The following is a 16,996-nucleotide window of genomic DNA, read 5'->3' as shown; positions in this document are numbered from 1 at the left end:
TCAAGCCTTTAAAACAGAACAGGCTACCTCAGGCAAAGGTCCTCCTCTCCCCACTCACAGCAACCACCCAGTGTCCTGGAAGTGTGCTCCCAGCAGCTCCGGCCCCTGGCAGTGCTCAGCAGGAGTCCCAACTCAAAAAAAAAAAAAAAAAGGCAACTGCCACCAACTGCCAACCGCAGGACCATTAGCTCGGCTTTTTTTTTTCTCTTGCTCTGCTATGTCAGCACGTCCATGGGGCATGGGAGATCTTTAAATCCCATAACCCTTACATATGGTCCGAAAAGATTGTTTTTAATATTCTGCTTTCCTGTATTTGCAGAAATTTCTGCTCTCTCTTTTTTTTTCTTTCAAGTGAATTGCCTAGGGTCACACAGTTAATAAGTGTCTGAAACCAAACGAACTCAGGTCCTCCTGACTTGATGGCTACTGCTCTATGCACTGTGCCACCTAGCTGTTCCTCTCACCTCATACCTCCTGCACCCTTTTTGGGTTAAGTAGTGTGTTAGGATTTACACTTACCATTTAAAAAAAACCAAAACTTCAGTTCATTCAACTATGTAGAAATAATTATGCAAAAAAACAGCAAAACTAAAACATTTTGAAACATTGTGAGATTTTTCATTCATTATACATGGTTAGTTTTGTGAAAGTGCCATGTACAGCTGAGAAAAACGTATATTCCTTTCTGTTCCCATTCAGTTTTCTCTAGAGGTCTTATCATAGCTAACTTTTCTAAAATTTTATTCATCATCTTAACTTTTTTTTTACTAGTTAGATTTATCTAGTACTGGGAAGGGAAAGTTGAGGTCCCCCACTAGTATAGTTTTACTGTTTGTTCTTCCTATAACTTGTTTAACTTTTCCTTTAACAACTTGGATCTTAGGCCATTTGTTGTATATATTTTTAGCATTAATATCACTTCAGTGTCTATGGTACCTTACACCCTTGATTATCTCTTTTAATTAGGTCTATTTTTACTTTTGCTTTATGTGGATAGTGTTTGCTCCCAGTGCTTTTTTGTTTTTTACTTCTATTGAAGCATAACAAATTCTGATGCAATCCTTTATTTTAAGTCTGTGTGTATCTTTCTATTTCAACACCATATTGTAGGATTCTGTTTTCTAATTTGTCCTATCTTTTTTGTTTTATGGATGAGTTAATTTCATTCATATTAAAAGTTGTAATTGCAGTGGGTAGAGTCAAGATGTCGGAGTAGAAGCAGGTCTTCCCTACAGCTCCCGGCTTCCCCCTTCCCCAATTCATGTAAAAGGGGACTCTAAACAAACTTTGGAGCTACAGAACCCACAAAATGACAAAGAGAAGCTAACCTCCTACTGAGGACAGTCCGGCAGGCCGGCAGCATGGGGCCAGCATGGCGCTCTGGGAGCCGAGCCCCGCTCTACCCCAAGGCTTCAGCCCCAGGGCGGGCCTGAGCAAGCACCAGCTGGAGGGACAACAGATCACTAGCAGCTGTGGTCTTTTCCAGATTTATCAACACATAGATGCGAAGGATAAAGTGAGAAGTGAGTGCGCTATGGACTTTGGGACCCATTAGTTGGGAGTGCCTTGGCTTCTCGAGCTGCTGAGGGCTGCAGCCATGGCTGCCACGTGGCAGCTTCAGCTCCTGGCCTGCAGAGTGTAGGGGGCCCATGTGACCAGTCTGAGGGGTAATCGCTCTTGCTTTAACCTGCTTGGATCTGGATTGCAGTCTAGGGTAGAGGTCCTTGGGTGTATGTCTAGCTTGCCAGAGTGTGTGGAGGCTTCAGCAAGGGCTCCCAACTAATACCTTCGGCAGCTGAGAAAACCACAGCATTTGGGACGGAAGGTCTCGTGTCTGGTAGCAGAGTCCTATTGTGGCAAAAAGCCCAAAAGTCAAGTAATTGAGTGGCAACATGCCCAGGCAAAGGAAACAAAGCAAACAGAAGAACCCAACATTAGACTTCTATTTTGGGGACAAAAAGGATTAAAGCATGGAACAAGAGGAAGACAGTGAAGTCAGAACTCCTGCACCAAAAATATCAAAGGAAAATACAAGCTGGTTACAGGCCGTAGAGGACCTTAAGAAGCAAATAAGAGAAATGGAGGAAAAATTGGGAAGAGAAATGAGAACGATGCAAGAAAAGTATGAAATGAGAATCAACAGCCTGACTGAGGAAAATAACACCTTAAAAAACAGAGTAACTCAAATGGCAAAAGAGGCTCAAAAAAGCAATGAGGAGAAGAATGCCTTAAAAAGCCGAATTTGCCAGATGGAAAAAGAATCTCAAAAGCTCACGATGAGGAGAATCATTGCTTCAGAATTAGATTGGAGCAAATGGAAGCTAATGGCTTTGTGAGAAACCAAGATGCTGTTAAATAGATCCAAACAAATGAAAGAATAGAAGGCAATGTGAAATATCTCATGGGAAAAACCACTGACCTGGAAAATAGATCCAGGAGAGATAATTTTAAAATTATTGGACTACCTGAAAGCTATGATTAAAGAAAGAACCTAGAAATCATCCTCCAGGAAGTTCTCAAAGAAAACTGCCCTGATGTTTTAGAACCAGAGGGCAAAATAGAGGTTGAAAGAGTCCACTGATCACCTCCTGAAAAAGATCCCCAAAAGAAAACTCCTAGGAATATTGCAGCCAGGTCCAGAAATTCCCAGATCAAGGAGAGAATATTACAAGTAGCCAGGAAGAATTCAATAATTTGAATATTGTGGAAACATAATCAGGATAACCCAGGATGGGGCAGCTTCTACACTGAGGGATCTAAGGGCTTGGAATATGATATTCTGGAGGGCAAAGGAGCTGGCATTAAAACTAAGAATCACCTAAAAAATATGGTCATTCACTAGAATAGAGGACTTTCAAGCATTCTTGATAAAAAAAACCAGAGTTGAATAGAAAATTTGACATTCAGATACAAGAGTCAAGAGAAGCATGAGAAGGTAAACAGGGAAAAGAAATCATAAGGAACTTAGCAAATTTTAACTATTAACATTCTTACATGGAAAAATGAAAATTGTAACTTATGAAACTTTTCTCAGTATGAAAATAGTTGAAGGGAATATATATATATATATATATGTCTGTATCGGAGGGTATATGGGCGTATGAATACATATGTGAATGTGTGTATATATGTGTGCAGGTATACGTAGAGGGCACAGGACCAATTTAATAGGAAGGGGTGATACTTAAAAGGTGAAATCAAGAGGTGAGAGAGGAATATAATGAGAGGAGATGGGGAGAGACAGAATGGGGTAAATATCTCATATAGAAGAAGCAATGAAGCGGAAGAATAGGAAGGCAAAAGGGAATGGGTCAACCTTATTCCCATTGAATTTGGCTTGGGGAGGGAATGACATACACACTAAATAGGGTATCTCACCCTACAGGAGAGTAGGGGGAAGGGGATGAGAGGGAATATGATGGAATGGAGGGCAGGCTTGGGGGGAGGGAAGTTGGAAGCACCCACTTTTGAAAAGAGATGGGATCAAAGTAGAGAATAGAACAAGTGGGAGGTGGGATAGGAGGGAGGGAAATATAGTCAGTCTTTTACAATATATCAACTATATTAATATTTCTCATAAGCTACACATGTACAAGCTATACTGAACTGCTTATCTTTCCAGTAAGGGCGGGTAACAAGGGAGGAAGGGAATGAATCTGGAATTCAAAGTTTTAATATCAAATGTTTAAATATATATGTGTACTACTAATAATACTATTTTATATGTAATTGGGAAATAAGATATACAGGCACTGGGGCATAGATATCCACTATGCCTTACTGGAAAAGTCAAAGGGAATATGAGAGAAGATATGGGAGAGAGCAGATTGGAGGAGGGGATATCCTGTGGGACTGCTATTCTGGGGTGGTGGGTAGGGGTAAAACAGGGAGAAAATGTGTAACTCAAAATCTGGCGGAAATGAATGGTGTAAATCAGAAATTAATAAAGCATTTGAAAAAAAGTTACATTTACTATGTTTTTCCTATTTTCTTCTGTTCATCTTTATCTCTCTCTTTTTTCTTCCTGTTTCTCCTCATTATTTTGAAAAATTCCTTCTTTTATCTGCCCTCCCTCCTCCTTTATGTTATCCCTGTCCCCTCATACTTCCATATTGGGAAAGATAGATTTCTGTACCCAGTTTATTGTGTACTTATATTCTTCCCTCTTCAATCTAGTTCACATGAGAGTGAGGGTCAAGTATTGACCATCATGCTGCTCCCCAGTTTCCCCTCCAATGTAAACGTTCTTGCTTCTTTTAGATGAGATAATTTCCCATTCTTTTTCTCTCTTAGCCTTTCTTCCAGTGCATCCCTGTTTCTCACCCCTCTATTTTTTTTAGGTCATTCTAATATAATTAACTTATACCTGTGCCTTCTGTGTGTATGGACTTCTACCTGCCCTAATAATAATAAAATTCTTAGGAGTTAAATTTATCACCTTCCTGTATAGCAATGTAAACAGTTTAACTTTATTAAGTCCTTATGTCCTCTTTCATGTTTACCTTCTTTTGCATCTCTTGAGAATTGTGTTTGAATGTTAGATTTTTTATTCAACTCTGATCTTTTCATCAGGAATGCTCGACAGTTTTCTATACCATTAAATATTTATTTCCAGGGCAGCTAGGTGGTGCAGTTAATAGAGCACTGGCCCTAGAGTCAAGAGGACCTGAGTTCAAATCCGGCCTCAGACACTTAACTCTTCCTAGCTGTGTGATCTTGAGCAAGTCACTTAACCTCAATTGCCCTGCCCATCCCCCCCCCCCAAAAAGCAAAAACAAAAAAAAAAGTTTATTTCCCCCTGAAAGATTATATTCATTTTTGCTGGGTAGATTATTCTTAATTAAAGTCACCTAGCTCCTTTTCCTCCCACAATATCATATTCCAATCCCTCCACTCCTTTAATATGGTAGCTGCTATTCCTTATGTGATCTTGACTGCGGCTCCATGATATTGGAATGATTTCATTTTGACTGCTTGCTGTATTTTCTCCTTGACCTGGAGATGTATCAGCAGGCACCCTAGTATACTCAGGATGGCTGCTGGTGCAGGTTCTTTGATCTGCTTTTCTAAAGGAAAGCAATTCAGGGGAAAAATTCAGTGCATTGAACTTCAGAAAATACAAACAGAAATTACAAGCACACAAAAAGGTACAGACAGAGAAAATAACACAGTTCAATAGACCAATAGACAGGGCTTCTAGTTGTCTGACCATTACCTACACAGAGTGTTAATTACCAGAGAGAGAAGCACCAACATCTGACTTTTCAAAGCTGAGGGGTCCAATGGTTACCCAGAGTCTCATCTGGCCAAATCATACTATTCCCATGAGTGAGCCCCAAAGCAGAACCTCACCTCAGAGGTATATATAGCCTTCTCCAGGGTCAGAGAATATCACAACCTTCATGACCCACTGCCTAATTACAAGATAACAAAGGGTGGGCCTTCCTGCAAAACAAGCCTCCTCTCTAAGTAAGCTTCTCTTCTTGTGGTCTGAGTGAGGCCCATTAAGGGGCAGGGAAGATCTTCAAATTCTCTAGGTCTGTTAAGGGGCAGGGAACATCTTCAAATTCCCTTACTGTTACAGGGAACTCTGAAATTTGTCTATAATATCTCTATTAGTTTTCATTTTGGGGCCTCTTTTTTAGGAGGTGATCAGAGAATTCTTTCCATTTTTATTTTTCTCTCTAGTTCCAAGGTATTAGGTCAGTTTTTCTTAATAATTTCTTGAAATTTGATGTATATACTTAAAAAAAAACACATCTTTTTAGTAGTGCAATAATTTTTAACTTATCTCTCCTTGATGACTTTCCAAGGTTAGTTCTTTTTCTAATGATATATTTTACATTTTCTTTTTTTTTTCATTCTTTTGACTTTGTTTTGTTGTTTTTGAAGTCTCATGGAGACATTAGTTTCTACTTGACTAATTCTAATTTTTTTCTGTGATCTTTTGTACCTTTTTTTCCCATTTAGCCAATTCTGCATTTTCGGAGTTTTTACCAGTGAAGTTTTGTACCTCTTTTATTCTGTTTTTTAAGAAGTTCTTTTCTTCAATGAGGTTTTGTACCTCTTTTACCATTTGTTCAATTTTTTTTAGGTGTTATTTTCTTAAGTATTTTTGTGCCCCTTTTACCAAGTTGTTAATTCTCTCTTTGTAATTTTCCTGTATTGCTCTCATTTCTTTTCCCACTTTTTCCTTTACTACTCTTTAAAAAATCCTTTTATTTTTTTTTTTTTGCTCTCTCTTTAGATCTTCCAGGAATTCTTGTAGGGCTTATATCCAGTCTATAGTTTCCTTTGAGGCTTTGCTTATAGCTCTTTTTAAATCCTTGTCTTCCATGTTTCTGTCTTGATCTTCCCTGTCACCATAGTAGATTTTTATGTCTGGTTCTTATTTGACTTACTAATTTTTTTTTTTGGAAACTATTTCTTGACTTTGAACTTTATGGTAAAGTTGGACTCTGCTCATCTAGGGTTGGGGGAGAGGTATTGTCCCAAAGGCTTTTTCAGGCTGCCGTTTTCACAAGCTAGTTTTGGAGTTTGGAAGCTTTCAGTGCTTCCAGTGTTATGTGATCAAGGGAGAGATGTGGTCATTGCTTTTATGCTCTCCTGGTCTTGCTCTGGTCCATACCCACAAGGGCCCCTGTTCCCTTGTAGCCACAAGTGTCAGTGCCCCTTTCTGCCCTGGAACTGTGACTCTGTTCCTTTGCAACCACAGGTGTTCCTCTCCACTCTGGTACTGCTACTCAGAACTGGGTAGGGGCAATAGAAATGCTAGATAGTACTCAGTAGTAGCAGAGGTCTTTCTAACCAGTCGTTCAATCTCTGCCATCTTTGGGTTGAGTGCTCCTATAGCTACTGTTCTTACACTGACCTCTAAGGCCCCTGCTGTGGTTACTGCTGGATTTTTGCACTGCTAGTACCCTCTCAGTGTCATTGATCTTTCTTTCTGACATACAGAGTTGTATTTGCCTGGAAAAATGGCTCACTTGGATCTTTTGTTGTCTATACCACTCCAGAATTTGATTTGAAAGGTAATATTGGGAAAGTTATCCCAACTACCACTATCTTGGCTCTGCTTTAAAGATAAATTTTTAAAAGAAAGTTTGAAAATATCTTATGCTTTGCAAAGAATTAAAAGGAGGGAAATGGCTAATATTTTAAAATTCTATTGCTCTTTGAGGAAAAGAGTATACTCTTCAAACTTTTTCTAAAAATCAGTAACATTACCTATTTCATTTTCAGAGAATAAGAACATACATCACGATGTACCCACCAAATTTTTGTAACCTACTTCTTAGTGTGGAAGCATTTTCACTCTCATTAAGCAGAACTGTTACAGTTATGAATCAAACCACTTGACATTGTGGTGAGATTGTTTTTGTACAGGTCATTACAAAAGTACATTCCTAGGGCGGCTAGGTGGCACAGTCAATAGAACACTGGCCCTGGAGCCAGGAGGACCTGAATTCAAATCCAGCCTTAGACACTTAACACAAAAACTAGACGTGTGACCTTGGGCAAGTCAACCCCAATTGCCCTCCCCCAAAAAAAAGGCAAAAAAAAAAGGTACAGTCCTGATGTTTCAGTAGTGCTTGAAACTAAGATTTAAATATTAATTGTAGGTAATCTAACATTTATTTTGCCATTGTAAATTTTCCATTTCTAGCCAATACTATAACTAGTCAATATGTGGTTCTGTAATTTTATTTATTTATTTAAATTAATTTGTTTCCTTTTAGTTTATGATTCAATTCCACAATTCCTTGAGTTTCACATTTTGTCCCCCTCCCTTCCATCCCCCTGTGGTTCTGTAATTTTAACTGTGCATATTAAGGTATTCGCTTGGCTCCCAATTTCCTCTTAATCTCATCAATGTATTCTCCCTAAAGGAAGGTTATAGCAACCCCTTTATGCTTGAACAAATAGTCTCTAATATTTTTTTCTTTCATTGTGCTTTTGGCAGTCTAGACAAGAAACTAAATTGCCAAGTATAAGGTTGTAAAAAGAAGTTTCAATATATTTGCATGTATACATTTTATATTTATAATAATAATAAGTTCTCTATTTGTTTTCCCTTCTGTACTTTCCTTTCCTCTGTACATCTTTTAAAATAATTGAAAAAAATTTTAAAATGCCCTTTTTGCATATATTTGTTATTGTCCATTTGTTGTTATCTCATTCCTTTGTGATCCCATTTGGGTGGCAAAGATAACTAGAGTGGTTTGCCATTTCCTTCTCTAGCTTATTTTACAGATGAGGACACTGAGGCAAGCAAGGTTAGGTGATTTGCACAGGGTCACACAGCTAGTAAGTTTCTGGGCTAGATTTCGGCTCAGGATGATGAGTTTTTCTGACTTCATGCTTAACTCTTGTCTATTGCGCTACCTTGCTGCCCCATAATTTTTCCTTTCTAACATTAAACATAAATACACCTTCTCTTCTTCCCCACCCCCATCCCTCATTTCAATGGAAGTCCTTGATTGAGAAAATTAGTAAAGCAAAATAAATTGACACATTGGATTGTGTCTGAGAATGCATGTTTTGTTCCATATCAGTAACTCTAGGAGTTCATTACCAGTTGTCAACGTTTAAAAAATTTATGTTGATAATTTCATTTCAATATAATTTGTTTCCTTTGTAATACTTTGTTTTGTTTTATGCATTTAAAATACATCATTTTGAGTAGGGGCTAGGCGTTCACAGATTTTGTCAGTGTGACAAAGGGGCCCATGACATACAAAAGAGGGTTAAGATCCATGATCTGTTCCAGTTATTCTAAACTTTTTTTTTGTTTCAGGACATCTTTATACTTGTAAAACCTATTGAAGACCTCAAAGAGTTATTTTAATTTCAGCTATATCCATCAAAGTTTATTCTTATGAATATTCATCAATATTATTAGAAATGTAAAGGGACAAAATTCTTAAATATCTAGTCATTCATGTAAAATTAATAACAAACCCTATTATCTGTTAACATAACATTTTTGATGAAAAATAGCTATACTTTTAAAAACAAAACAAGGAGTGGCATTGTTACATATTTTTGTCCATCTCTTTAATTTGTCTTGAAGACAGATTCTTATTTACTTTTGCATTTCCTCTGGTGTGCTGTATCATTTGGGTTGATAAAAATCTATCCTTACACAGATATGTAGTTGAAAAATGGATTAATATTTTAGTAGTCAAATAATATCTTAATGTTATTAGTAAAACTTTTTTTTTTACCTTGAGGACCTCCTGAAAAGGTCTTGGGGATGCCAGAGGTTTGAAGATCACACATCATTTCATAAAAGTTCCTTCATTTGCCTCTGAATATCATATTCCTTATTTCTTATGGTAAAATAATATTATTCCATTACTTTTTTATACTCCACTTTGCTTAGCCATCATCCAGTTGATGGTCATCTATTTTATTTGTAGTTCTTTGCTATAATAAAAAGTGCTGTTATCAATATCTAGTATATATGGGTTCCTGTATGGTGTTTATGCCTAGTAGTAGGATCCTTAGGTCAAAGGGTATAACATTTAAAAAGTTTGAGAGACATAGTTTCTGGGTAACTAATAATTTTATTAATTATGTTAGCAGATAATTAATATGTCAATGTCACTCTCAAATGACAAAGACTCCTCATGGAACTCGATTCTTATATTCCCTTGGAAGAGCTGGTGTTCCCGAGGGTGATAGTAAATATATAGAAGTATATATAAAATAAATTTACATATATACCTAATTGTCTAATGGTAGCTATCTCTGGGTTGAGAAGAGATAGGGTGAGGGAAGAAAAGAAATTTACATGATAATTTTGTTGTATATTTGAAAGGAATAGCACATTGTACGTAGTAGATTTGCAGTTTCACGTGCATTCTTTATCATTATTCCATAAATTAAAAATAAAATAAAAAAAATAAGAAGAATTAATATTGTAAAAAGAAGTAGACTTATTGTAATGAGGGTCTGGGGGAAGTGACTCATCTTTCTTGGTGATATACCACCCCTAGCCTAGGGCAGTCCAGACCACATTTCTTAAACTGTGGGTGGTAATCCTATAGGGTCGTAAAAAATTTGGCAGCAATAAAAGGTTTCTGAATGCACAAAGACCAAAAATTAATTAGAAATCAAACACATAATGAATCAGAGATGTTTCAGGCAGCACCTAACCTTGTTGCCTCATGCACTTCACTGCAACCTTGGTTCTAAACACACAGCATACACACATCGCATTGAGTATGTCCTAAGGCTATGCAAACACTGGAAGGCAGAAAAGGGTCTCCACTAGAAAAAGTTTAAGAACTTATTATCTAGACAGAGGATCTGTACCCTCCTATCAAACCTGCCTGAGTGGAACATGATGGACTGGAATTTACCTTGGATTAAATTTTTTGTAAGATTTTCTAATTGGGTGGGATTTCCCACCCAGCATTGAGAAGCATGTACCCCAGGGATTTGGGCAATCTTATCCATTAACAATGTCCTTCAGATATTGAACAACTTACAGATTTCTGAAAAAATCCTGGTCCTTCATAATTTGTTATTAATATAAGAGAGAAATAATCATTTCTCTCAAGGTATTTATAATTTAGTCACTTTTAAAATACAGTTTCAAATTGTTTTTCAATGTTGGAGCCAATTCACAACTCTACCAGCAGTGTGCTTGCTGTCCTACAAACCCCTCCAGTGTTTTTTTTCCTCATGTTATTTTTGCCATTCTGATGAGTGTGAAGTGGAACCTAAGCATCATTCTAATTTGCATTTTTCTTATCATTAAATGAATTGGAACATTTTTTTCCTTATTTTTATTTTGCATTTCTTTATTTGAGAAGTGCTTGTTCATATGTTTTGATGACATAACTATTGGGCAGTGACTTATTCTTTTATATTTTTATCAGTTCTTTCTTTGTCATGGAGATTAATTTATTATAGAAATTTGCTTTGAAGATTTTTTCAAACAATTTCTTTTCTTATTTTAACTGCCTTTAGCTTCCACAGAAAGAAGCTTTTCAGTTTTATATATTCAAAATTATTCATTTTGTCTTCTGTGATCATCTTCATACCATGTTTAGCTAGTATCTCCTTGATTTGCCCTTTGATTTTTTTCATATGACCTTTTCATCTATTGGTCATGTACATATTTGGAGTTTATTGTGGCATATGGGTGTATAGTCTTGACCTCAGCTTGATTTTTCTTCCATATTGTTTTCCAGTTTTCCAAACTGTTTTTTAATAAATAGTGCATAATTACCCTAGTTATTAGTGCCCTTTATCTAGTATCATGCAATTCTGTTCAATTGCTTCTAGATCTTATTTACGTAATCTGTTCTAATGACAACTTTTCAGTTTTTAAATTAGTACCAAATTGCTTTGATGATTACTGCCTTATAGTATAGTTTGAAATCTTCCAGATAAATTGTTATTACGACACCTTGGCAGTTGGATTTTTGTGTCACTAAATTTGTAACTAAATTGCAATTGTCATTTTTATTATTTTTCCATTCCCCATCCATGAGTATTTAATAATTTCTAAGTATGTCTTCTTATATTTCTGTAAAAAGTGCTTTGTTGTTGTACTTAGATAAATCATGATTTTGTCTTGTTAAATGTACTCTCAAGTACTTTATTCATGCTATGGTTATTCTGAATGGAATTCCCCTCTTACTTGGTTTTATTAATAATATTCAGAAAGGCTGATTATTTTGTATCTTGATGCATAATGAAGTCATCATTTAAATTAATTTTTAGTTGAATCTTTAGTGCTCCTCAAGGTAAATATCATCCCCCAAAAGTGATAATTTTGTTTCCTCTTGATATTTATTCCTCGAATTTCTCTTTTCATATCCTATTGCAATAGGTAGCATTTCTAAAACTATATTAAATAATAATGTGACAGTAGACATCCTTGTTTTAACACTGCTCTTATTGGAAAGGATTCCTGATTTTTCCCAGAGTACAGATGATGCTACGTTTTTTTGTTGTTGTTGTTTTCAGTAGGTACTATTTATTGTTTTGAGGAAATAAGCATTTATTTATTCCTATGCCCTTTTTTTTTCTGGTCTGACAAATTGTTTCCTAATCTTTAAAAATATCAATACTTATAGTACCTACCCCATATTCTTGTTCTGAGGTTCAATTTTTTTTTTCAAAATAAAGTTTGCAAACTTTAAAGTGCTATCTATATAAGTGTCAGTTAACTATTTTACATTTATGGTGACCAGAAATGTAAAATTTCATTTATCATTGCTGTCTTTTGCTGTTACATCATTTTTAGATTCCATTCAGTTCCCCTCCCACTCATCCACCCCACTCCTTTTTAAAAAAATAATTCAAAAGAGGAATAAAGAGTGCTTTAGCAAAACTAATCAGCATTTCCACTGAGTCTGATACTGTAGTTAAGGTTCTACAGTCATAGTCCCATAATTTAGATATTAAATGAACCTGGCGAAAAAAGGGAAGAAGATGCATTTCTTTATCTCTTTCTGGGGACTGTGGGTAGTCATTATGGCACAGTGTTTATTCTAGTCAGACTAGAAAAGTTACATTGATGTAGTTATTGCATTTATTGTCTAATTCTACTTTACTCTCCCTCAATGCAATTGCAATTCTATTCTTCATATTTATTGTTTGTGTAGCATAGTAATATGCTATTACATTTATGTATTTCATTTTATTTAGGGATTCCTTAAAGAACATCTATTTAAAAAAATTATTTTTTGTTTGAATCAGTCATATTGGTGTTTAATTACATTTCATATCTTTTTTCAGTTTTATTCTTCTAGTTTTTTTGTTTTAATTTTTGCTTTAAAAAGTCAGTTTTTATGCAGGTAACTGATATCAGTGATGCATTTTCTGCCTGTTAAAATAAAGTTTTATCCTTTTTGTTGTTTCAGTGTTTATCATGTTTAGTGCATACAGATTGTTTTCTTGCAGAAAGTGTACAAATAAAAATATAACATACTCCTTAGATGACTCTTTATCATCTGCCTCCTTCTGTTACATGCTACCTCATAGCAATTTGGTTTAACATGGCACAGGAAAAAGAATAGAGAATGCTAATAATCACAAAGCTTTTAGACTACCTATAACCATAAATATAACTTAGCATTCTAAATGTGCTGTCTTTGACCATTGAAATTGGTCATATTACTGTAGGAAATTTTTGGCACCAATCTGACATTCTCACTATATATGAAATCATAAAACAAGAGGATGTTGCATTCAAATGAAAAGGCGACTTGCAGTTTCTTTTTGAAGAGACGTGGGAATTGGCAAAGTTGATTTTCTCTAGATTACAAAGTCAACAAACAGCATTTCATAAAAGAAAAATGGTTCTCTCTTAACAGTGTTGAGGATCAATATTTTCAAAAGTACCACTTCAAAAATACTTGCATTTAATATGCCAACATCAATGGTTGAGGATGAAGAGGAAGAACAGTTCTTGGAGGGACTTCATAGAATATTTTATCTTTTCAACACATACTTCTATATTTCATGACATCATTGCATAGGTGACCATAGGGGAGGATGTTGAAAAATTTTTTAGAAGTAAAACGTGAGAGAAAAGCCAAGGACTAAAGACTCAACATATAATATAATTAATGAAGCATGATACTCAGGGTTGAAAGAATTATATAGAGTTGGATTGTGTATTATAAATAATTTTCAAGTCTCCTTACGGTACAGCAAAGTATATCTTCTTTTGTCTCATGTTAGAAAATTTTTTATAGTTAAATATTGTGGTAGAGTGGAGCTGCTAAACTTTGGAGTTGAAAGCATTTTTAGTATGATAAAAAAAAGTTTGGCTGCAGTAAGTTGACAGTGATATTAAGGTACATGTACGTTTAGCATGAGAACTAAAATGGTAATTAAGGAGCATCAGTGTTTTAATATAGACAGTTCTCCCTTTACGTAATTATGCATTATGTTTACCTAAAGAATTTTGAAATAAGTTCACATTCCAAAAAAATTTACCTTTGTTGTACAGTACTGTGTTCTTTCCTCTGCTGTACCTCACCTTGGTGCTCTAGCCTCCCAACCGCATACCCCACCAAAAAAAAAAAAAAACCACAAATTTAAAAAACATCCAACAACACAAAAACCAGCCCTACAAATGAAAACAGAAGGCGCATGCTGCTAACTGCTGGCTCAGAATCCGGGGCTTGGCGTAAGACCTCCGTGTGGTGAAAAGAGACATTCGCCCTTTTACCCACATGCCAGTCTGCACTGGGCTACCATGTGTTTGCCTCTGGCCCCCATCCTCTCCTCTCTGTCTTTGTGTACATCTTCCACATGACTGCCCTTGCATGTTCTTCCTCAGATTCCAGCCTGGCCCCCACGTGACTGGACCCTGCCCAAGTGTTCTTCCTGCTGTTCTCTGTCCCAACTCTCAAGTATCCTTGAATCGTGTGGGCAGCCCCTTCCCTCCACAGGTGAGCAGCCCCCTTCCTACCTCTGTCCCTCCCTTCCTTCCCCCCTTCAGAGGGCAAGTTTGCATTACTGCTTTATGTAAACATATGCAGAATAGTTCTCTTACATAAAATGAGAACTGTCTGTAATTAACAGAAATCCAGAAAATTCTATTATAAGCCTTATATCTGATTTGAAAAGTGTTTGGTACCAATACAAATAGAAGAGAATCCTTTAAAAGTTATGAATTGAGAGATTTCAAAGGAAGAAATAGAAATCGTAAAGTCTTGAAAAAAGTTAAAAATCTTTAATAATCAGAAAAATAGAAATTAAAAGAACTCTAACCTTCTACTTGACCACCATAAAATTGTCAGATAATCAAGGAAAAAGTTTAATGCTGGAATGGTTATGGTGAGAATAATAACATAACTCACTGCTAGTAGAGTTATGAATATGTCCTGTCATGTTGGAAATATAATATTATATAACATTTTACAGTAAGGCTTAAAATTGCATAAAAAAATTACACAAAAGTGTGTGTGTGTGTGTGTTTAAGAGAATTACACAATAAGGGTTATAAAAATGTTCTTTCATCCATTGTCCCTACACCTGGGCAATAAAGATCTAGATGTGCAAAAATACTCATACTATGGCTATGTATAATATTAAACTTAGTTGTCCGTTGGGGAATGACTAAAATAATTGGTGTATGAGTGGGAGGAAATATTTTGAAAGGCATAATGAACAAGTAGAGATGGAAATATATGTATATATGTGTGTAAGTATATTTATATACATATGAAGTGAAAAATTCTAGCCCAGAAAAAAGTATGTAGAGTCACTGTAACCATTTACAGAATAATAGAATTCCATGTGGGAAATAACTGTAGAGGCCATGTTTATTTTTCAGAGGAGGTGCTAAGGCCCTGAGGTTAAATGACTTGCCCAAGTCACGCAGTGAGCAGCTGACCTGAAATTTCTTTTCTTTTTTTCTTTTTGGAGGGCAATTAGGTTAAGTGACTTGCCCAACGTCACACAGCTATTTTTTGTGTTAAGTGTCTGAGGCCAGATTTGAACTCAGGTCCTCCTGACTTCAGAGCCGGTGCTCTATTCACTGCACCACCTAGCTGCCTTGTGACCTGAAATTTCAGCCCAGGTTTTCTGACTCCAAATTCACCACACTTTCTACACTGTCATGCTTCAGTAACAGTGGTAAAGTCATATAAGATACATAGTAAAGAAGGTCAAATGGAATGGCAAAAACCAGGATGATATGGATATGAGTGTGTTAAAGTTCATCTAGATATCTTTTTGGATAAAATTAGCTGTCAGTTTATGAAGGAATTTCCAAACACAGGTACACTTATATATACTGCCTCCTGTTTGCTTATTTTGTTTCAGTTTTCAGTGTTTGTCTTTGTAATTTCTTTGTCACGAAAGAAAAATCATAAGGGATTCAATAAGGTTAAACTTTTTATATTCTTGTATGGAAAAATGATTACTTGCAACTCCTAGGAACTTTCTAATTATTAGGGCAGTTGGAAAGAGTATACGTAGATAGAGGACATGAGTGTGAGTTGAATATGATAGGATGATGTCTAAAAAAATAAAATTAAGGGGTGAGAAAGAGGAATGCACTGGTAGAAGGAGAAAAGGGGGAGGTAGAATGGGGTAAATTATCTAAAAAAAAAAAAAGAGGCCCATTAACGCAACTCGAGTGGAGGGAAAAATGGGGGGGGGGGGGGGGGGGTAGAGTACATAAATCTTAATCTTACTGGATTTGGCTCCAAGAGGGAATAACATTCACACCCAGTTGGGTATAGAAATCTCTCTCACCCCATGGTAAAGTAGGAGAGGAATGGGTTGAGGAGAGTGGGGCTGATAGAGGACAGAGTAGGAAAGATGGTTATTCAGAAGCAAAACACTTTTGAGGATAAACAGGATGGAAGGATAGAGAAAATAGGACAAACAGTTGGAAAAACAGGATGGAGGATCAGTAACGATAACTGAAAAAATTTTTACAGCAAGTTTCTCTGATAAAGGACTCATTTCTCAAATATATAGAGGACTGAGTCAAATTTATTAAAATAAGAACCATTGTCCAGTTGATAAATGGTTAAAGGATATGAATAGGCAACTTTAAGACAAAATAATCAAAGCTATGTATAGTCATGAAAAAATGCTCTGCAAATTAAAACAACTCTGAGGTAACAACTCACACTTATCAGATTGGCTGCTATTACAGAAAAGGAAAATTACAAATATTGGAGGGGATATGGAAAAACAGACATTAGTGAACTGTTGGTACAGTTGTTAACTGATCCACACATAAATACTGGAGAGCAATTTGGAACTATGCCCAAAAGTCTATGCATACTCCTTGACCTAGCAGTACTACTACTAGGTCTGTATCTGTATCTGAAACAAACTAAAAAAAGAGGAAAAGGACCTCTATGTATAAAAATATTTATAGCAGCTCTTTTAGTAGTGGCATAGAATTGGAAATTGAGGGAAAGCATGTTAATTGGGGAATGGCTGAAGAAATTGTGGTGGAATACTGTGGTGCTATAAGAAATGATGAACAAGGGCGGCTAGG

General features: G+C 36.0%; 1 protein-coding gene across 14 annotated transcripts in view; it reads left to right on the top strand.

The window, feature by feature from the left end:
• Positions 1-16,996, top strand: part of MRTFB (myocardin related transcription factor B) — a 297,682-nt gene that overhangs the window by 84,484 nt on the left and 196,202 nt on the right. For 5 of the 14 annotated variants that reach the window (XM_069086082.1, XM_069086095.1, XM_069086070.1 and 2 more), the window contains one exon: positions 14,312-14,423. The exons of the other annotated variants lie outside the window; for them this stretch is intronic. The gene's annotated coding sequence lies outside the window, so the exon portion shown is untranslated. The remainder of the gene's footprint in view (positions 1-14,311; positions 14,424-16,996) is intronic. 14 annotated transcript variants of the gene reach the window in all.

The sequence above is a fragment of the Petaurus breviceps genome, unplaced genomic scaffold (assembly GCF_028583685.1).
Source record: "Petaurus breviceps papuanus isolate PSGF00001 unplaced genomic scaffold, PetGlider_PUasm1.0 118, whole genome shotgun sequence".
NCBI lineage: Eukaryota > Metazoa > Chordata > Mammalia > Diprotodontia > Petauridae > Petaurus > Petaurus breviceps.
Note: the sequence above shows the minus strand (reverse complement) of the source record. Positions and strands in the feature narration are given on the sequence as shown.